Genomic DNA, 22,831 nt, shown 5'->3' with positions numbered 1-22,831 from the left:
TCCATTGAGGGGGCGGGGCTAAAACGTCACGATTGTGCCGTTTTAGCTCCGCCCCCTCCCCTGAGACCCGCGGATTGCGGCATATAAATGCCGCGATCGGGGGGCTCAGTGGGGGTCCCCTGATTCCGGGAGGGTTGCCCACCCTTCCAGGGGCCGGGAGGAAGGACCCGATTTTCGGGAGACTCCCGCAAATTCCGGGAGGGTCGGCAACCCTGTTATAGAGTCTGGTTTCAGTCTTGTTCCTGGTCCGCAGTCCTGAGAGATCCTGTCTGTACAGTGTTGTTTCCTGTCCTGCAGCCTGTGTAGTCCTTTCCTGCAGAGTTCTGCCATAGTCCTGTCATTTGGTTGTGAAGCTGCAGCCTGGTGTCCCTGCCGTGCTGAGCCGCGTCACTACAGCTGTCTCGTCTGTCTGTCAGGGAGCTGCAGTCCACATAGGACAACTTGGCCACGCTCATTTAATCCGGTATCACCTTCTGGCATTGTTGCCTTTGTACTTCTCTCCCCTATTTCCAGTCTGTCAGTCCCTGTATTATAGTCTGTTTTGTATTGTTTGTTGTTTCAGTTAGTTCTCCTCTTGTCACCTCACGGTCTCCTCTGCTGCCGTGTCTCCAACATAAGTCCATGCTGCAAAGGAGTCTGGGCGGACCTAATTCGCCCTTACAGCCGGGGCGGTTACAGGCGAAGACTAGCCCGAAGGCACCAGTGGACCACTGAGGGGGGATAATAGAGTTAGGGTCCAGACTAGGGACAGCTGTGGCTAAATCACCACTAGTCACAGCTTCACAGTTTGTTTGTATTACCAGCTTCCTTACAGGAACCTAGCTTTGTCAGAAAAACAAAGCACTTTGAAAGCTTTGCAGCTACTTGCACCTTCTTGTAGTGTTATTGTATCTTTATTAATTGCACATCACTATTTTGTGTAAACACTTGGTACAATATTCATAATGTTGTAGTTCTCACTGCACAACACCCCCCCCCCCCCACACACACATATATATATATATATATATATATATATATATATATATATATATATATATATATATAAAAACTTCATGTCATAGAGACATATGAGGCAGCACTCCTTGGTAAATGCAAAAAAGAGGATATCCTCTTTTTTGCATTTACCAAGGAGTGCTGCCTCATATGTCTCTATGACATGAAGTTTTTCTAAATTTTTCATAGGATCCTGCACCCATCCAAACATCGTCTATAATTAATGTGTGCTACTCCCATCAGTTTTTATATATATATATATATATATATATATATATATATATATATATATATATATATATATATATATATATATATATACGTTTTCCAAAGACCGGCACTCCTAAAAGATCCCACTTGGAACAAGCCCACCAACAAGAGCACATATGCAAACCAAATGACAACGATGGCACTCCCGCGGACTTCACAAGAAAAGACTCTGACACAGCTTCTAAGATAAGCTAACGTTTCGGGATTAAATTCCCTTTTTCAAAGCAAAACATCTGGTGCAAGACAAAATCAGAAGGCTTAAGGCCCCCATACATTAGGCCGACTTGTCCTAGGGACAAGTCGGACCCAATTTACCTGCGAGCCGCCCGGCAGCTCCCCGGGAGGCTCACATACAATTTGGCACTTGATGTGCCATTTTTACATGGGATAAATCGCATGCGATTTATCCCATGTAAAAAAAAACCCGGGGAGCTGCAGGGAGGTGAGCAGTAGTGGGGGCGGGCAGCGGCAGTAGTGGGGACGGGCAGCGGTGGTGGGGGCGGCCAGCGGCGGTAGTGGGGGCGGGCAGCGGCAGCGGGCGGCGTGTGCGGTGAGCGCAGTGTACTTACACATAGCAGCAGCGGCGGGACGGGACGCGCAGTGGCGGCTATTATATTTTTAAAATTCTTGTCAAATGACCGGCCGCTCTCTGATTGGCTGAGAGCTCTCCGGCCAATCAGAGAGCGGCCGGTCATTTGACAAGTATTTTAAAAATATAATAGCCGCCACTGCGCGTCCCGTCCCCGCCGCTGCTGCTATGTGTAAGTACACTGCGCTCACCGCACACGCCGCCCGTCCCCACCACCGCTGCCGCTGGCCGCCCCCACTACTCCCCCGGTGTCTGTATGCATATGCCTGTCAGGTGGCAGGCATATGCATACAGGGAGGTCGGACGTGATCGTATGTACAGACCGTCCGACCTCCCTGATCCGGTCCGATGCGCACGGGACCGCGCATCAGATCGGATCAAATGTCACATACCTACGATTTTGGGCCGATTTCATCCGATTATCGGCACAAAGTGCCGAAATCGGATGAAATCGTCCCAAAATCGCATAGTGTATGGGGGCCTTTACACTCTTACCTATACCTATAGTGGTGAGGGGGTCCACTTAGCATACCACATGATGCCAGCCGCCGTCCCCGGTGACCCGGAAGTGCGTCATCTCACTGACACGTCAGTGCGTCCCATCCGTGCAGCGTCCCTAGCAACTCCGGCGACCTCCTGGCCGGTTACCAGGGACCAGCTCAGCGTGTTAGTGTCTTTGTTGCCAAGGAAACCCGGATAAAACACTGCAAAAAATACACATATTAAAAAAGTCTCAACGTGATAAGTGTGAAATAGGTGACAGACTATCTAAATAAAAAAGTCTAAAATATATAAACAAGGTGTAATATACAACTATACATGAGAAAGTGCACGATATAGCATTAGTGAAAGACAAAATAATTTTATAAAAGAAATAGATGGAATGTTTAAGGTGCTGGAGAGCAATGGAGCATGATCTATAGCATTATTAAAGGAACACATAATGGGCGGAATGCTGTAACATCCGCGCCCCCTGTTCGCCGCACAACGCGGGCTACCGCAGACCTAATTATCGCATATGCTCTAACATATGCGATAATTATGGCAATGGACAGCTCTTGCGTTAAGAGCTTTCCTTTGCAATCTTGCCGGCGATGCGCTGCAGGTCCCGGCGGCTCCCCCTCCCTCCATTACCCGGGGCTGCTGCTGCATGCGTGTGTGGGCTCTCCTCCTCCTCCCTGCACCCAGAAGAGGATACAGTGCAGGAAGGAGGAGGTCACAGGTCCAGGCAGCACTGCGCTGTGCTGCCTGGACACAGGTGAGGGGGTGGTGTCGGTGCGAGGTGGCGGGGGTCCGTTCGGGGCGGCGTGGGTGCATTAAGAAGCCTATAGGCTTCTATTGGGTATCGCCAACTTTTGCTGGTGATACCCCCGCAGCGAAAACCCGCCGTGCGGGTTTTGCGTCATATCAAAATGCGGTAAAAATCCCGATAATGGGGTTTTTACCGCATTCCTGCTTTAGAGTATTTCCCCCTGTATGAGATCTGTTTATTGAGCCCTCACAGTTCATGGATCCATTTGGTCTCCAATTGGAGCAATCTTTTTCCTCTGTTGCCTCCCCGTATGTCCTCAGGTACTTGGTCTATAGCCATGTTGCACAGAGTAGCCAAGCTATGTTTCTCCTTCTTGAAATGTTTAGCAACAGGTTGCTCACTGTCCTTTTTCTCTAATGCTGCCTTGATCGCCGAGCGGTGAAGGGCCATCCTGGTTCTAAGAGTCCTGATAGTCTTACCCACATAGCATAGGCCACATGGGCATTTGATGAGATACACCACGTATGTGCTGGTACATGTCAAGGGTGTATGGATGGTGTATTTTATACCTGAGTGCGGGTGGTAAAAGACCCTACCAGAAATCATGCAGCTGCATGTTGTGCAGCCTACACACTTGTAACAGCCACCTGGTTTGGTTCGTGTTTGTGGTCTTGTCCTTTTGGTCACATCCATTCTGACCAGCATGTCCCTGAAATATATACAGGTTGAGTATCCCGTATCGAATATCCGTTATCCGAATTATTCCGAAAACCATACATTCCAGAAAGTGAACCAACATTTTTTTTGATAAAAACTTACTGGTGACATCTGTAACAGCACTACTGAGGACATGATATGTAACTGGCACTACTGGGGACATCTGTAACAGCACTACTGAGGACATCTGTAACGGCACTACTGGGGACATCTGTAACAGCACTACTGGGGACATGATATGTAACTGGCACTATATATGTGCAAGACAATGATTGCTTGGCATTTCAATTCAGTGCCTGAGATAGTACACAAACTTTGTTTCATGTTTTGAAACCTTGTTTTATGCACAAATACAATATATTTGTGTTTATTTCATGTGTTTGATGTATATGTACAACATAAATGCAAGATACATCATTGAAATATTAATATTACTAAATACGGAATAATCCGTTATCCAAAATTCTCCTGGTCCCGAGCATTTTGGATAAGGGATACTCAACCTGTACATATATTTCCCCGGTATATAGCGCCACACTCCAAAAGTACTTCAATCAAATAGGTCATTTTATTCTTGCATAAGCATATATACATATAAAACCACAGAAGTGAAAGTAATGAAAGGATAAAAATAAATAAAAGCACACAGCAATATTCAGCGCACAATGACCTTGGTGACAACAGCAATAATGATGGAATTATTGGAGCAGGTATCTGGATGGTAGATCGACAATGTCTACATCGACAATCAATATGTCACCATGCGCTCAACCTGCTTGTGGTCGACATGGTCAAAAGGGACGACACAAGTGCAGAAGTTCCCAGACAGGTAGCAGAATGAGGCACCTGGCTCGAATTATGGCAAGTGAAGCAAGCCATGCGAGGGGACATGCATAGGTGTCGACATTGACACCAAAAGAATGTGAAAAATTCATGTCACCCTTTTCATGTTTTAACCTTTTTCATGTCAACTTTTTGCTTGTTTCCACATTTTGTAACTGCAAAATTTGCCTTTTTAAACTTTTTGGAGTTGACTGAGAAATTGTGGGCCTTATTCTAGTTCACTCTTTGAGGCAAATTCCTTCTTAGATGGAAAAACCATGTGCACTGCAGGTGGGGCAGATGTAACATGTGCAGAGAGAATTAGATTTGGGTGAGTTCTTTGTTTCTGTGCAGGGAAAATACTGACTGCTTTATTTTTACACTGCAATATAGATCTCATTTTGAATAAAAACCCCACCCAAATCTAATTCTCTCTGCACATGTTACATCTGCCCCACCTGCAGTGCACATGGTTTTGTCCAGCTAAGAAGGTATTTGCCTCTAAGAGTGAACTAGAATAAGGCCCATTGTGGGCCTAGAAATTGCCGACCTACTACACCGCACCCATTGCAGCAGATACTCGCCATTAATGTTTAGAATCAGTTTGGATAGTAATTCAAACGGAGTTGGCACCATAGACTTTGTTCTCCATTTCGGAACATTACGTATCACCTGGTATCTGCTGCTCTATGACAAAGTTACTCTATCTACTGTTTTTCTGCACATACTTATGCTGCTTTCCCACTGCCTACACGGGTAAAGACCCGTTTTTTTTAAACGGGTCTTTAAACGGGTAAGAGCCATAAAGACTCTTTCCCACTGCAGCTTTTAAACGGTAAATTACCGTTTAAAAGCTGTTTTTGTCACATTCACACTTACCCGTTTAAAAACCCGTTTAAGCAGTGTAAAGATAGGGGGGGGGGGGAGAATTTAAAAAAAAAAAACGGCGTGGGGTCCCCCCCACTGCCGTAACCAGCACCAGGCTGAAAGAGCCGGGGCTGGTAATAAAAAATCAGGAAACCCGACAAATAGGGGTTCCCTGATTTTTTACAACCAGCCCCAGGCTCCAGGTCCGGGGCTGGTTCCCAAAATACGGGGGACAAAATGACTAGGGGTCCCCCGTATTTTAAGAACCAGCCCCAGGCACAACCAGCCAGCAGGGTAATGCCACAGCCGGGGGACACTTATGATATAAGTTCCCGCGGCCAAAGCATTAACCCTACCGACCAGTCAGCCTGGCCAGGGGCCCTGGGGGAGTGGGGACCCCCCCAATAAAGGGGTCCCCCCCCTCCAGGACTTACCTGACCAGGCTGAAGCCTGGTGCTGTCCCCGGTGACCCTGGAGCGGTGGTCACCGGGCTGATGGTATTGTGTAAAAAATAGAATAAAAACCATTGTCTTTTACTGGTGAACTATGAGTCCCAGCAAGCCTCCCCCGCAAGCTGGGACTTGGAGAACCACAAGTCCCAGCCTGCGGGGCATTAAAGGGCCCGCTGGGTCTTGTAGTTCCACAGTAAAAGAAAGAGTTAAATAAACACACTGACACACGTGAAAAATAAAAGTTTAATACATACATAACACATACATACTGATACTTACCTATCTTGAGCCCGTAGGTAGCCCTGGTCCTGATGTCCTGGTCCGTGTCGGCGTCTGTATCCAGTCGGCATCCCTGTCGGCGACGGCGTCGGCGGTCCGGAGTCCGAAGAAATCCATTTGGGAAGCTGTGGAAGGAAATCCTACTCACCTGTCCCAGCGCGACGTAGTCCAGGTAAGGTCTTTGCAAAAAAAACAAACCGACACCCGAACCAAGCGGACACAGCTGAGAGCCGCACGGTGTTTACATCGTGCGGCTCCGCCCCCGAATGCCGCTATTGGCCGCCTTGCGGCCTAGCGGCCAATCAGGAGCCGCTAGGCCGCAAGGCGGCCAATAGCGGCATTCGGGAGGCGGAGCCGCACGATGTAAACAAACACACCGTGCGTCTCCGTCAGTCCGCTTGGTTCGGGTGTCGGTTTGTTTTTTTTGCAAAGACCTTACCTGGACTACGTCGCGCTGGGACAGGTGAGTAGGATTTCCTTCCACAGCTTCCCAAATGGATTTCTTCGGACTCCGGACCGCCGACGCCGTCGCCGACAGGGATGCCGACTGGATACAGACGCCGACACGGACCAGGACATCAGGACCAGGGCTACCTACGGGATCAAGAAAGGTAAGTATCAGTATGTATGTGTTATGTATGTATTAAACTTTTATTTTTCACGTGTGTCAGTGTGTTTATTTAACTCTTTCTTTTACTGTGGAACTACAAGACCCAGCGGGCCCTTTAATGCCCCGCAGGCTGGGACTTGTGGTTCTCCAAGTCCCAGCTTGCGGGGGAGGCTTGCTGGGACTCATAGTTCACCAGTAAAAGACAATGGTTTTTATTCTATTTTTTACACAATACCATCAGCCCGGTGACCACCGCTCCAGGGTCACCGGGGACAGCACCAGGCTTCAGCCTGGTCAGGTAAGTCCTGGAGGGGGGGGACCCCTTTATTGGGGGGGTCCCCACTCCCCCAGGGCCCCTGGCCAGGCTGACTGGTCGGTAGGGTTAATGCTTTGGCCGCGGGAACTTATATCATAAGTGTCCCCCGGCTGTGGCATTACCCTGCTGGCTGGTTGTGCCTGGGGCTGGTTCTTAAAATACGGGGGACCCCTAGTCATTTTGTCCCCCGTATTTTGGGAACCAGCCCCGGACCTGGAGCCTGGGGCTGGTTGTAAAAAATCAGGGAACCCCTATTTGTCGGGTTTCCTGATTTTTTATTACCAGCCCCGGCTCCTTCAGCCTGGTGCTGGTTTCGGCAGTGGGGGGGGACCCCATGCCGTTTTTTTTTTTAACGGGTAAAGGGCTACCCCTTTCCCACTGCCGAAAAAACGGCTATTACACGTTAAAAACACTGCTTTTTACACGGGTAACAAAAACCGGTATTTGTTACCCGTGTAAAGCAACCTGGAGCTTTCCCACTGCAGCTCTAGCCGTTTAAAAAGGCTAAAAAAACGGCATTTACACGTGTAAAGCCTGCAGTGGGAAAGGGGTATTATATAGATAGGGTATTTCTTCTGAGGGTTTTCTTTCTGCAAGGTGCAGCAGTACTGATTGTAGGGCTGGATGAGGGGCCACATGGGCCTGGGGCTGAGACCAGTGCTGTGTGGGTGTGATCAGTGCCATGTGGGTGTGGTCAGGGATAGGTCTATATCCTAGTGGGCTAAGGACCTGTAATGTGACAGGTCAGAACAGGGGGAGGAGCAAGATCGGAAGAAACCAGCCAAAGCATACCCTCGCGGGCATGCTGCGCTTGCCATGCTTCGGTCACCTGGTTACTAGAGGCATCCAGTGGGGGTGTGGATAGTGTCACTGTCAGGCCTCCCATAGGGCATGAGCCCCCATCCTTTCTCCTCCTCCTCTTGGGCGTAAAAGGTCCTTTACCCAACTAGGATTTAGCAACTACCATGTGATCAGTGCCATATGGGTGTGGTCAGTGATGTGTGGGTGTGGCCAATGGCATGTGGGTGTGCACAACCGCTACTCTATCAGACCAACTATCTCACAAAATCATAAAAATGATAACTTTGTAGAATTTTGTGAGAAAATAGAAATATTGTTTAAAACCAATAATTTATAGCCGATGAGTGGCCAACTACAATCCTACTGTCGCGATGATGGACCTTCTTATATAGGCCTGGTGCTGTATCTCCATCCGCCCCGTTGTTAATCTGGCCCTGACTGATCTCTGTAATAAATGGTTTATTCTGCTCATTGTAAAGGCCCCCATACACTAGACGATTTTGGTCAGATTTCAGCCAGATCAGTCGGATCTGGCCGAAATCGGACCAAAATCGGCTAGTTTTGATGTCCCCTCAGATCCGATGCGCGGTCCCGTGCGCATCGGATCTGCGTCGGGTGGTCGGACCTGCTGCACGTCCGACCACCCGACTTGGGACCTAGTGGGGCGGGGCGGCGCGGCGGTGGAGGGCGCAGGGGGGGCTGGGGACGCTGCGGGGGACACAGGCGGCAAAGAGCCGGGCAGGGGGAGCCGGCCGGGAGCTGTCAGTAATGAATTAAAAAAAAAAAAGCCCATACAATGAATGGGCGGCCTGTGATTGGCTGAGCGCTCTCTCAGCCAGTCAGCAATTGGCTGAGAGAGCGCTCAGCAGCCAATCACAGGCTGCCCATTCATTGTATGGGCTTTTTTTTTTTATTCATTACTGACAGCTCCCGGCCGGCTCCCCCTGCCCGGCTCTTTGCCGCCTGTGTCCCCCGCAGCGTCCCCAGCCCCCCCTGCTCCCTCTACCGCCTCGCACAGACGCTGTCCCCCGCAGCGTCCCCAGCAGCGGGGGACACAGACGTGTCCCCCGCAGCGTCCCCAGCCCCCCCTGCTGCCTCTACCGCCTCGCACCGATGCTGTCCCCCGCAGCGTCGCCAGCAGCGGGGGACACAGACGTGTCCCCCGCAGCGTCCCCAGCCCCCCCTGCTGCCTCTACCGCCTCGCACCGATGCTGTCCCCCGCAGCGTCGCCAGCAGCGGGGGACACAGACGTGTCCCCCGCCCCCCTGCTCCCACCAGCTCCCACCTCTGTAGCCCCCCCCCCTGCTCCCCGGGTTTTTTACATGTGATAAATCGAGACGATTTATCACATGTAAAAAATGGCACATCAAGTGCCAATCTAATCAAGCTCCCCCGGGGAGCAGCCGGGGAAGCTCAGGGGGAAGTCGGGGGCGACTTGTCCTAAGGACAAGTCGCCCTAGTGTATGGGGGCCTTAAGACCACACACATTACCCCGAGGTCCTTGTACTTCATGGGATTGCTACCAAGTTACCTTCCAATACCCTGCTCAGGGACACTGTAGCCCCAGGCCAGCTGCTAGTGTGCGTGATGTCACCTGCGGGTTAGGTGCCGCATCACTGTCAGTGTTGGCATATTAGCGCAGGTAATGTATCACTCAGTGTGTGTGTGTGTGTGTCAGCTCCCTGTGTAATAACCTACTATACAATGTATTGTGTGTCATGATGAAGCATGCTATAGTGAATTTGTTTACAGTGATGAACAATTCCCAGCAGCCTCTGCAACTGTTTAAGAGGTCAGGAGTTGGTCACATGACCTGTATCAGAAGTAGGGTGAGCAGTTGGGCAGTGCAGTCTGTGAGAAGTAGGGATGGCCATCGTTGCCATTGCCATCGATTGTTGCCATCGATGGCAATTCTGCAACAGGCCATCGATAGTGCTAAACTACGCAATGGATGACCATCGATATTTTTACATATCGATGGTCATCCATTGTGTTTGATTGATTGGGCTGTGGGCCAATCAAAACACGGGGCGGGGCTTCGCGGGTGTCAGGGGGCGGAGCTATGCAAAGTATCCCAGCACTTTGAAAAAAAACCCATCTGGTTCTCCCCCATCGATGGCAAAAGTTATTCGACATCGGCCATGAACCATCGATGATTTTGAATCATCGATGGCCATCCCTAGTGAGAAGTCTGTCAGACTGTAAATGATAAAAGGAGAGGTGTAGTGAGTCCAGTCCCAAAATACATACATACATACATACCTGTACCAGCCCAGGAAAGGGGTTTTCTCATATTTACCTACACAGCTGTATACAGTTTAAATACATTTTACCTCAGAAAAGGACATTTTACCTCAGAAAGGCTGTAATACGCTCTTCTCTCGCCTAGATGTATATATTGAAAGAATTATTGGTACTTGTTTCCTAGCACGGCCACAATCTTATGGATCGTGTACCTTTAAGTTAAGGTACACGATCCATACGATGGACTCGATTTCCTTTGAAATCAGGTCCATTTTGCCGGCTAGGACACAATATCGGGGGCATCGCGTCGGTCGGGACCATTAACATTGGTCCCGACGCGACCGACGCGATGCCCCCGATATTTCCATAGGCTTCAATGTTAAAAAATATTTTAACATTGAAATCGTGTCGGGAAAGGTAAAATATCGGGGGCATCGCGTCGGTCGGGACCATTAACATAGGTCCCGACGCGATGCCCCCGATTTTTCCATAGGCTTCAATGTTAAAATATTTTTTAACATTGAAATCGTGAAAAAATGTGAAAAATGTGAAATGGGCCAATATGACCCATTTCACATTATAGATGTCCCCGTCGTCACCCCACGATAGACGCCAACCCGAAGCGTGGCGAGCGCAGCGAGCCCGCGAGGGGCGGCGGTGCGCGTCCTCTGACCTTTTCATTCCCCTACTATCCACGTCGGCGTGGAGTTGAGAATAGAATAGTGTGGTGAGCGCAGCGAGCCACCGAGCCCGAAGCGTGGCGAGCGCAGCGAAGCACCGCGAGGGGACGCGTATAACTTCACAGGTATACGCGGGGCTCGCTGCGCTCACCACACTATTCTATTCTCAACTCCACGCCGACGTGGATAGTAGGGGAATGAAAAGGTCGGAGGACGCGCACCGCCGCCCCTCGCGGGCTCGCTGCGCTCGCCACGCTTCGGGATGGCATCTATCGTGGGGTGGGTTGTACGCCGTTAAATTTAGGGGGGTTGGGAATATTTTACATTGAATCCAATGTAAAATCGGGTCCCAGGGACCCGATTTACATTTCATTCAATAAAAAAATCGGGTCGAAAATCGGTCGGTCGCGTCGATCGCATGCGACCAAATCGCATGCGATGCGATCGACCCGATTTTTCCGACACGACCACCCCGATGTAAATCGGTGTGGCCGTGCTAGGAAACAAGTACCGAATTATTATCTCAGAAAGGTTAAAAGAAGCTAACAACCTAAGGCAGGGTTAACAAAAAGACTGTGTTTACCTCAGATGATAACTGTACATCAGGGTTGCCGACTTTATTATTCTCCTCTCTGGGAGAAGCCCGGAGAGGAGAGTTTCAGCAGCCGCTCAGGGGGGGCGGGGCTTAAGCACGACATCACTAAGCTGGGCCCCCATGATGGTAAACCAGTGCATTCACGGATATCCGTGGAGGGGGCGGTGCTAAAATGACGCAATTGTGTCATTTTAGCTCCGTCCCCTCCTCTGAGACCCGAGGATTGCGGCATTTTAATGCCGCGATCCGGGGGACAGCGGCATTAAAATTCCGGGAGGGTCGGCAACCCTGCTGTACATCAGGCAGACATTAATGTGCTTCCTCATCAGAAGGAGAAAATAAGAATCTTTCCCTAACTAATATTATTTGATGGAGAAATAGCGACTGTAACAAGCAATAAAGTGTAAAGACTTTACACAGCGAGTTACACGTTTAGGCAAAGGATATGAAGGAAAGTGCAGAGAGGATATATACAGTGTTGTTACAAAGTGAGAACACCAGCAATTATTATCTGATTTACTTCCCCTTTTGGATTACAAATAAGCCGACTGTCAGGATACTCAGTGCGGGACTCCAATCTACAAAACAAAAGTATCCGCTTTGGTTATAGTAACTGGGTGGGGGGGGGGGGGGGCGCGGGGGGCCGCGAATCGCAGGACGGGGGGTGTCACCGGGTGGGTCAGCGAATCGTGGGAGTTGTGGGGGGTGCCGCGAATTGCGGGGGGTGTGCTGCGAATCGCGGGGGGGGGGGGGGTACAGGGAATCGCCACAAGAAAAAATCAACACAGAAAGGTCAACACATGTAAATGTTGTCATAAGTGTGGCACTTCATTGGTGTCCATGTCGACACATGAGAAGGAATATGAAAACATTCAAAAAGTGAAAAAGAAATCTTCAAAAACTCATGTCAACCTTTTTCATTGTCGACCATAGCCATGTCAGTGTTTTGCCTTTGCCATTTAATCGTGGGGTTGCCGTGAATGGGGGGGGGAGGGAGGTGGGGGGTGTCTGCGAATTGCGGGGGTCACGGGGGGTGCCGCGAATTGCGGTAGGGGGGGTTCTGGGGGGTGGGTGACGCAAATCGCGTGTGGGGGGGGGTACCGCGGATTGCGGGAGGGGGCCGCTGGGGTGCCGCAAATCGCCACAAGAAAAAATCAACACAAAAAGGTCAACACATTAAATGTTGACATAAGTGTGGCATTTCATTGGTGACCATGTCGACACATGAGAATGAATATGAAAACAATATTAAAATGAAAAATAAATCTTCAAAACTCATGTCAACCTTTTTCATCGTCGACCATAGCCGTGTCAGTGTTTTGCATGTGCCATTTGATCCTGGGGTTGCTGTGAATCGCGGCGGCTGGGGGGGTGTCCGCGGGAGGGGGGGTCGCGGGGGGGGGTGCCATGAATTGCGGGAGGGGGGTCGCGGGGGTGGGTGCTGCGAATTGCGGGAGGGGGGGGCGCGGAAGTTGCAGAGAATCGTGGGAGGGGGGTCGCGGGGCCGGGGGGTTTGCCGCAAATCTTGGGAGGGGGGGTCAGGGAGGGTGCCGGGAATCGCGGGAGGGTCGCAGGGGGTGCAGGGGGGATGGGCGCGGGGGGTTGCAGCGAATCGTGGAAGGGGGGACGCGAATCGCAGGAGGAGGGCGGTCGCGTGGGGGTGGGGTGCCCCGAATCGCCGGAGGGGGGGTCGTGGCGACGGGGGAGCGCGCGAATCGTGGGAGGGGCCCCGCGAATCGCGCGGGGGGGGGGTTGGGGGCTGCTGCGAATCGTGGGAGGGGGGGTCGCGAATCGCAGGAGGGGGGGTGGGGGGGTGCCGTGAATCGCGGGGGGGCAGCGGGGGGCGCTCACCTGGTGTGTCTGGTGAGTAGCTGTGTCTTTGCCGGGTAACATGGGGAGGCAGGGGGGGTCTCACTGGGCTGGTTCTCTGTCATGTGAGTCAGTCATGTGAGTCAGAGGCTCCACCCAACGTTAGAGAGTCAGACACACTTTGAGTGACAGATGTAGCCAAATATATAAGAGATATAGTCCAAATCAGCTGGCTCTCTAATCGTCTCCAAAAACAGCATGCCTGAATCAGAAAACTGCATGCACATCCAATGGAAACCCGCACTCAGGAGGCGATTTCAGTAAAGTGAAAAAAAGTCTGTATTAAAACAATCTTTCAGGATTTGACCCCCTTCATCAGGTACAGACAACAACCCCAGACAGGGGGTGCCGTTAATTGTGGGTGTCATGATTGGACGCCATCCTGTCATGAGTGACTGTCATTTTTATGCCAGAATGGGCGTAACTGTACCACGCCATTCAGGCCTAACTGTCTAATGTATAAAATGTAATTGAGAAGTGACCTGCATTTACCCTGGATGGTTAGGAGGAAATGGTGAGTGAAACAGGAAAGCAGATGGGTTCCCTTTACTTTGAAGTCCATACGCTCTGTTTATAATAATGTTTCTGATAGTGTGGTGCTATCCAGGGCCGGTGCAAGGCACCGGAGCGCCCCAGGCGAGTCGGGCTGGGGGCGCCCCGGTGCCGGGGGGGGGGGGGGTACCTGTCGTTCGGCGCTGTCTATTTAAATCTGGCGGCGGAGGCAGCGGGAGTCCCTGCAGTCCATTAAAACTCACGAGCGCTATCCGCCGGGCTATGCGGAAGCGCTTCTAGTGCGAAAACACTGGCAGCACGCTGATTGGCTGAGATCAGCGTGCGCCGTGCTGCCAGAGTTTTCACACTAGAAGCGCTTCCGCATAGCCCGGCGGATAGCGCTCGTGAGTTTTAATGGACTGCAGGGACCCCCGCTGCCTCCGCCGCCAGATTTAAATAGACAGCGCCGTAGGACAGGTACCCGGGCGGCACAAAATGCCGCCCTCCAGTGGCCGGCACCCTAGGCAAATGCCTAGATTTGCCTAGTGGTGGCGCCGGCCCTGGTGCTATTTCCTCAGCCAAGTATCAATGGGAGTAATTCCCTTAGAATCCAGATCAAGATCCGGTCTGCCTGGTATGTCTCAACACAGTTTATTGACTCTGACCCCAGGAGGGTGCTCCGTATACAAAACTCAAAGCTTTGGTCCTTGATGGCTAATTGCTCAGCTTCAAAAGGAAAGTAAATTAACCAGCCCTGTGTATATCATCAGGAGACCCCATATGACAGTGAAGATTCCTGAAAGGAGGGTGGCTGGGTGGAGCACAGATCTTAAAAGTGTGCGGCACACAAGAAATAATGTTCATTATCCTTAGAATGAGACGGGTCTGATACCTGTCTCCGGAATGTTCCAGTACCCGGAGAGATTTCCACTCCATCCCACAGTCTTATCGGATTGGTGGGTTTTTTATTTCCAAAGTTTTTATTTTTCTCTGAAATTGTCTTTTTACGCATGACTTAACTTTTAACTATATATCTTGTAACCTATGTTTTCTGTAATATACTGTAAGCCTTGTAGCGTTTTCACTTAAATTAAAAATCATAATTTAGTTTTGGTGTCTGCTGGTTATCCAGCCCAAGCCTCTGACGAATGCGCCAGAGTGCTAAAGTGTAATTCATATTTTGGTGTGTCGGCAGAATCAAAGCTGTTGTGGACTATGTCCAAAAAGGGTACATTGATTGGTGGCAAGCGGAATCGTGGTGAAATAAACAAACGCTTGGGGTACCCAGTAAATGTGTCAGATGGCAGGGATTGGTGTATCTGGGGAATCGGGCGCCTAGGATCCTGACAGTGGCGTACCGTCATTTGTGTAAGGTGCCGGTAATTAGAGGAGAATAGAGGCAGATCCAACAGTCATTACGTCAGCTGCACACTGCATTACTGGGAGCGCTTAGCTTCTCCTTGCTTGAGAGGCTTCAGAGTCAGGAGTTGGTCGCGATCTACCGGTGAGAGCTACCGGTAGATCACAGTCGACATTTTGGCCACCCCTGTACCATAACCACCCACATGTTGTTGCCATGCAGTAATATTTTATCCTGGGGCACAGAATATGCTGGTATTTGTTCCACAGAAGGAAGGGGTGCGGGGGTTATTTATTGCATTCAATTAACTAATTGCCTTCCCCAATTACACTACACTAATAGCAGATAAGAATAGAGCTACATTTGTGTGTAAAAGCAATGAAATATGTAAGAGAAATGAACGCAGAAAAGTGTAAATGGTTAAAGTTTAAAAGTGCACTTCCCGTGTTGCTGCCATGTAGTTAGGTAATTGATAAATGAGAGAAACCTCTATGCTGCATGTATGTGTACTGTGTGCAGCTGAAAGTAATGTTGCTTTTGTGCGTGTTGAATGTCCGAATATGGGCCCGCTGAGGCGGCTGGGCTGCGAGAAGTGAGACTTGGGGCGAAATGTAATAGGGTGCGATTTTTGGATGAGTTCCAAACTCGCCAGAAATCGCACCTTTAAAAATCGTGTTTTTTGACGCAAAATCGCATATGTAATGAGATGCGAATTAGCGGCAAAAAATGTGATTTGCCGCAATTTCGGTCGATTTTTAGTCCTGAAAATGTGCGCATTTTCAGTCCTGAAAATGTGCGCATTTTCATATATGCGATTTTGGTTTAAAAAAAAAAAAAAAAAACGGCGTTCGGTCCCCCCCCCTAAGCATAACCAGCCCCGGGCTCAAAAAAGCCGGTGCTGGTATCATAAAATCAAAGGAACAATCAAGTTGGGGTTCCCTGGATTTTATAAAACCAGCACCAGGCTCAAGGTCCGACGCTGGTTCCCAAAATACGGGGGACAAAATGACTAGGGGTCCCCCGTATTTTAAGAACCAGCACCGGACACAACCAGCCAGCAGGGTAATGCCACAGCCGGGGAAAACTTATTATATAAGCTCCCGCGGCCAAAGCATTAACCCCCTGGCTGGTCAGCATGGGCAGGGGTCCTGGGAAGTGGGGACCCCCCAAAATGAAGGGGTCCCCCCCCCCTCCAGGACTTACCAGCCATGCTGATAGTCCGGGGCTGTCCCCGATGCCCCTGGGCGGTGGGCATCGGGCTGATGGCTTGTGTAAAAAAAAGAAGTAAAACTATTGTTTTGTACTGGCGAACTATGAGTCCCAGCAAGCCTACCCCGCATGCTGGGACTTGGAGAACCACAAGTCCCAGCATGCGGGGCATTAAAGGGCCCGCTGGCACTTGTAGTTCTGCAGTACAAAAAATAGTTAACAAAAAACGGTACTTCTTTACTTTCACGGCGCCACTAGATAGGACAGATAGGACAGATAGGATACTAGATAGGATACGATTTGTATGCAATTTGACATAAGATATCGCATAAGATATAGGATAAAGGTGAGTACACACGTACAGATTTTTTGTCTGATCTATCTGGTGGGAACAAAAACCAGGAAATGTATGGAAGCATATGACAATCAAAAATTTCCACCCAAATGCAGGAAAACAGAAAAAAAATCTATGCTTTGATAAATTTGTTATATCAGAACAATTAAACGATTTGTCTGACAGATCACTGTCTGTTTTCAAGTGTTTGGGAACAATTTTTTGATTGTCAGTTGCTCCCATACATTTCCAGGTTTTTGTTCCCACTAGATAGATCAGACAGAAAATCTGTACGTGTGTATGCACCTTTAGATTTACTATCCATTTCATTACCCCACTATCCACTAGGGCGTGGAGTTGATTTTATATAGCGTGGCGAGCGCAGCGAGCCACCGAGCCCGAAGCGTGGCGAGCGCAGCGAGCCCCGCGAGGGGACACGGAATGTATTTTATGGAATTGCATGCAAATGGCATGCGATATTGGGGACTTGCTTTGAAACAACATCCGTGTCCCCTCGCGGGGCTCGCTGCGCTCGCCACGCTTCGGGCTCGGTGGCTCGCTGCGCTCGCCACGCTATATAAAATCAACTCCACGATATCTTATGTCAAATCGCATACAAATCGTATCCTATCTAGTATCCTATCTGTCCTATCCTATATCTTATGCGATATCTTATGTCAAATCGCATACAAATCGTATCCTATCTAGTATCCTATCTGTCCTATCTAGAGTGGCGCCGTGAAAGTCAAGAAGTACCCAAAAAACACACTGACACACTGTAAAATAAAAGTTTAATACACACAAAACACACACACTGATACTTACCTACCTTGAGCCCGTAGGTCGGTCCCTGGATCCTGGGTCCGGGCTCCGTGGCTCCAGGGCAGAAGAGTCCGGTTCCGGGGCCTTGGTCCTGGTTCCGGGGCTGGTCCTGGGGTTCCGGGGCTCCTGGGCTGAAGAATCCGGGGTCCGGGATCCGAGGTAGTCCCCAGGGGTACCTAAGGAAGGAAATCCTACTCACCTGGTCCCCGGCGACGACCTCGGCATCCTCTCCGGTGACAGCGCTGCTCCCATCTGGTACCCGGCTCGCAGGACTTTGACAGGCGCAGAGATGTTTCCTCCTCGGCGTCTCTAGTCAGAATGATTTCTGGCCAATCAGGAGCCGAGAAAGTCGGCTCCTGATTGGCCAGAAATCATTCTGAATATAGACGCCGAGGAAGTAACATCTCTGCGCATCTAGAGAGGAGATGTTACTTCCTCAGCGTCTCTAGTTAGAATGATTTCTGGCCAATCAGGAGCCGACTTTCTCGGCTCCTGATTGGCCAGAAATCATTCTGACTAGAGACGCCGAGGAGGAAACATCTCTGCGCCTGTCAAAGTCCTGCGAGCCGGGTACCAGATGGGAGCGAATTCACGGGAAAAAATGCGCTTTTTCCCGCGAATCGCACCCTATTACATGTGGGATTTTTAGAAAAATTGCGATTTTGGCCGTTTTGGACCAAATATCGCAAAAGTCTAGAAATCCCACCCTATTACATTTCGCCCGTGCTGTTTTCGGGCAAGTATTTCTCATGTGTACTGGCCCGAGTGCTCGGTGACTCGATCACTTGATTACATCGGTGATCACTTGATGTAACCAATGTGGCTACCCGGATGCCGGGGGGTGGGTGGGGGGAGTGGGATGTTGCCGCCGTGCTGCTGGAGGGGGGGAGTGTGATGCTCACTCGCCGAACACCTGCTCCTTCCTTTGGCTCTCCAGCTCCTATGCTGCTGCTGCTGCGGTGATAGCTTTCCAGCTCACTACCGCCCTCCAGTGGCCCAAATGCCTAGACCTGCCTAGTGGTGGGGCCGGCCCTGTGTACAGGGGATACAGTCATTAGGTCTACACCAACTAGGTCGATAAGCATTGGGTGGACACCAGTAGGTCGACAGGCAGCAAGGTCGACATGGGGGTTTTCAGTGCCGACAGGCGGTATTTCATGCCCTACCATCCACTAGGGCGTGATACGAAAATAAAATAATGTGCCAAGCGTTGTAATGCACCGTGCGTGAAGCATCGCAAGCGAAGCGCACAGCAAACTGTGTCCATGTCCTTTTGACTGTTGACCTTGCCCGTGTCGACCTAATGCTTGTGTCGATCTAATGTTCTGTCGACCTAGACCCATGCCCACCTACACCCATGTCGACCTAAACCAATGTCAAACTTGATGCCTGTCGACCTAGTGGTGTCGACCCAATGTTTGTCGACTTAATTAGTGTAGACCTAACAACCCACACCCGTGTAGAGGTGATGCACGTATATCAGCTTATCATGCACTGGAATAGGATCACTACCAAATGACAGGTCACAGTGTGACACACACCGAGGAACAGGTTACAGATGTAAACCACGCATACAAACCCAAGTCCCCAGTGCCCTGAGGCTGTAATGCTAACCACTGCACCAACCATGCTGCACAAGTGTCCTCAGTGTCACAGAGCTATTAGACTTTGTCTTGTTTCTCACAGGCGTATAACCGAGACCAGAGGCGTAGGGAGGGCGGAGCCACCGGAGCTCATGCTCCGGGCGCAGATTGGCTGAATGGCGCCGCCGGCCCGCCCCCCCCTCCGCAAATGATGCCTGCACTAGAAGTGTCACGCCGCCGGGCAGTGTGCGCAGCGCCGGCTGCTGCCCTGCCCGGCTCCTGCTCTGCCCTGCTCGCCCGGTCCCTGCCGCCAAGCGTCACAGGCGGTAGGGCCAGGGGCGGGCTGACAGTGACACTCCGACCTCTCTGTCTGAATTGCTGCTGCTGCTGCTCGGTCCGGCTTCCGAGCAGCGCAGCTGCACACTACAGACTCCTCCCACTGCCCGAGTCACCTGTCTCTGACTGCCTCCCTCCTCCCAGGCTACAGCAGCGCCATCAGCCATCCTTCCCAAGCGCTGGCTGTAGCCTGGAGGATTAGAAGAAGGTGTGTTGCTGCCGCCCGCCCGCCCGTGCCTCTTTAACAAACATCCCATTATTCAAGGTAACTTTTTTTGCGGTGGGGTGCGGTGCGGTGGGGTGGGGGGGGGGGGGGTGGTTGATTTGTTTGTAGGGGCTGGGAGGGGGGGTTGGGTTGTTTGTAGGGGCTTGGGGGGGGTTTGTTTGTAGGGGCTGGGGGAGAGTGAATCTCTCTGGCTTCTGTTGCTGCCCTGGCCTACTGTGCTGTATATATCTTTATATGTATATTTATTTACAGCTGTCAGCATGTTATATAGCGCAGCAGATTCCGTTACAGTGTCATATATAGCGCAGCAGATTCCGTTACAGTGTCTTATATAGCGCAGCAGATTCCGTTACAGTGTCTTATATAGCGTAGCAGATTCCGTTACAGTGTCTTATATAGCGCAGCAGATTCCGTTACAGCGTCTTATATAGCGCAGCAGATTCCGTTACAGTGTCTTATATAGCGCAGCAGATTCCGTTACAGTGTCTTATATAGCGCAGCAGATTCCGTTACAGCGTCTTATATAGTGCAGCAGATTCCGTCACAGTGTCTTATATAGCGCAGCAGATTCCGTTACAGTGTCTTATATAGCGCAGCAGATTCCGTCACAGTGTCTTATATAGCGCAGCAGATTCCGTTACAGTGTCTTATATAGCGCAGCAGATTCCGTCACAGTGTCTTATATAGCGCAGCAGATTCCGTCACAGTGTCTTATATAGCGCAGCAGATTCCGTCACAGTGTCTTATATAGCGCAGCAGATTCCGTTACAGTGTCTTATATAGCGCAGCAGATTCCGTTACAGCGTCTTATATAGCGCAGCAGATTCCGTCACAGCGTCTTATATAGCGCAGCAGATTCCGTCACAGCGTCTTATATAGCGCAGCAGATTCCGTTACAGCGTATTATATAGCGCAGCAGATTCCGTTACAGCGTATTATATAGCGCAGCAGATTCCGTTACAGTGTTTTATATAGCGCAGCAGATTCCGTTACTGCGTTTTTTCTTTTCAAATGTGACATGCCAACACATGTTAGCCACGCCCCCAATTCATTACCGGGGGGGGGGGGCGCGAAATATGCCATTGCTCCGGGCACCATGGCGCCTAGCTACACCGCTGACCGAGACACTGTATATAGTAGCCGGGGTGTTCCCAGTATATGGCTATAATGCAGACTACAATGTGCACAGAGGGGTTACCTCTTCATTCTCATAAAATAAACTTCAGTATAAATTTATTATAAGGAAAATATGTGACATTATTTCTGGTCCAATAGAAACATCTGTAACAAGAATGACAATGAAAAAAAATCAGGTACTTGTGAGTTATCCGGGCTGCCGATTTTGTCCTTAAGTTTGATTAACTTAAGGACACCCGACCGACGCGATGCCCACGATTTAGCTCCAAATCGGGGGCATCGCGTCGGTCGTGGCCGTTATAAGGGGCCGCGACGCGATTCCCCCGATTTCTCATAGACAGTAATGTTAAAAGACACGATATCGGGGGCATCGCGTCGGTCGTGGCCGTTATAAGGGGCCGCGACGCGATGCCCACGATTTCCCATAGACAGTAATGTTAAAAGACGCGATGGACCCGATTTCCCATAGACAGCAATGTTAAAATAAAATTACAATGTGAAATTGGGCAATATGTTTTTAAAAAATATGTTTCATGGCCCCCCACCACCGTTAACGCCACCCCGCTATTGACGCCAACCCGAAGCGTGGCGAGCGCAGCGAGCCCGCGAGGGGCGGCGGTACGCGTCCTCCGACCTTTTCATGCCCTACTATCCACTAGGGCGTGGAGTGAGAATAGAATAGAGTGGCGAGCGCAGCGAGCCACCGAGCCCGAAGCGTGGCGAGCGCAGCGAGCCCCGCGAGGGGACGCGGACACCTGTGAAGCCCGCAAGGGCACGCGGATACCTGTGAAGGTGTCCGCGTCCCCTCGCGGGGCTCGCTGCGCTCGCCACGCTTCGGGCTCGGTGGCTCGCTGCGCTCGCCACACTATTCTATTCTCACTCCACGCCCTAGTGGATAGTAGGGCATGAAAAGGTCGGAGGACGCGTATCGCCGCCCCTCGCGGGCTCGCTGCGCTCGCCACGCTTCGGGTTGGCGTCAATAGCGGGGTGGCGTTAACGGTGGTGGGGGGCCATGAAACATTTTTTTTAAAGACATATTGGCCAATTTCATATTGTCATTTTATTTTAACATTGCTGTCTATGGGAAATCGGGTCCATCGCGTCTTTTAACATTACTGTCTATGGGAAATCGTGTCGGAAATCGGGTCCATCGCGTCTTTTAACATTACTGTCTATGGGAAATCGTGGGCATCGCGTCGCGGCTCCTTATAACGGCCACGACCGACGCGATGCCCCCGATTTCGGGCGTGATGAAAAAATCGGCAGCCCGGATAACTCACAAGTACCAAAAATCACTTTTAAAGAAAACCAATAAAATAAAAGATATTATAATACAATTCTCACATACAGTAAAGGGCACTCACAACGTGTTCCCAGTGCAACTGACTCCTTCCTCAGGTAGTGCCCGGACTAGTGAGTAAGAGCCCTGTCCTTTCCATCATGTGTGTGATACACAAATACCCTGCAGGTCAGGTGTGATATAACCCAGTCAGTGTTATCCCTCACAGTGCCGGAGATATTCTGTGTTACCATACAGGCAGCGCGTGTTACTGGCTTCCGTGTTACCATACAGGCAGCGCGTGTTACTGGCTTCCGTGTTACCATACAGGCAGCGCGTGTTACTGGCTTCCGTGTTACCATACAGGCAGTGCGTGTTACTGGCTTCCGTGTTACCATACAGGCAGTGCGTGTTACTGGCTTCCGTGTTACCATACAGGCAGCGCGTGTTACTGGCTTCCGTGTTACCATACAGGCAGCGCGTGTTACTGGCTTCCGTGTTACCATACAGGCAGCGCGTGTTACTGGCTTCAGTGTTACCATACAGGCAGCGCGTGTTACTGGCTTCTGTGTTACCATACAGGCAGCGCGTGTTACTGGCTTCAGTGTTACCATACAGGCAGCGCGTGTTACTGGCTTCCGTGTTACCATACAGGCAGCATGTGTTGTTAGCTTCCGTGTTACCATACAGGCAG

General features: G+C 50.5%; 1 long non-coding RNA gene across 1 annotated transcript in view; it reads left to right on the top strand.

The window, feature by feature from the left end:
• Window positions 1–342: 342 nt before the first annotated feature.
• LOC146058682 (uncharacterized) overlaps window positions 343–22,831 on the top strand; it is a 35,043-nt gene continuing 12,554 nt past the window's right edge. Inside the window, exon 1 of the long non-coding RNA XR_014469897.1 lies at window positions 343–463. This is a non-coding gene — a long non-coding RNA (uncharacterized LOC146058682). The remainder of the gene's footprint in view (window positions 464–22,831) is intronic.

The sequence above is a fragment of the Crinia signifera genome, chromosome 2 (genome assembly GCF_055691185.1).
Source record: "Crinia signifera chromosome 2, ASM5569118v1, whole genome shotgun sequence".
Classification (NCBI taxonomy): domain Eukaryota; kingdom Metazoa; phylum Chordata; class Amphibia; order Anura; family Myobatrachidae; genus Crinia; species Crinia signifera.
This window is presented reverse-complemented; position numbering and strand designations above follow the sequence as displayed.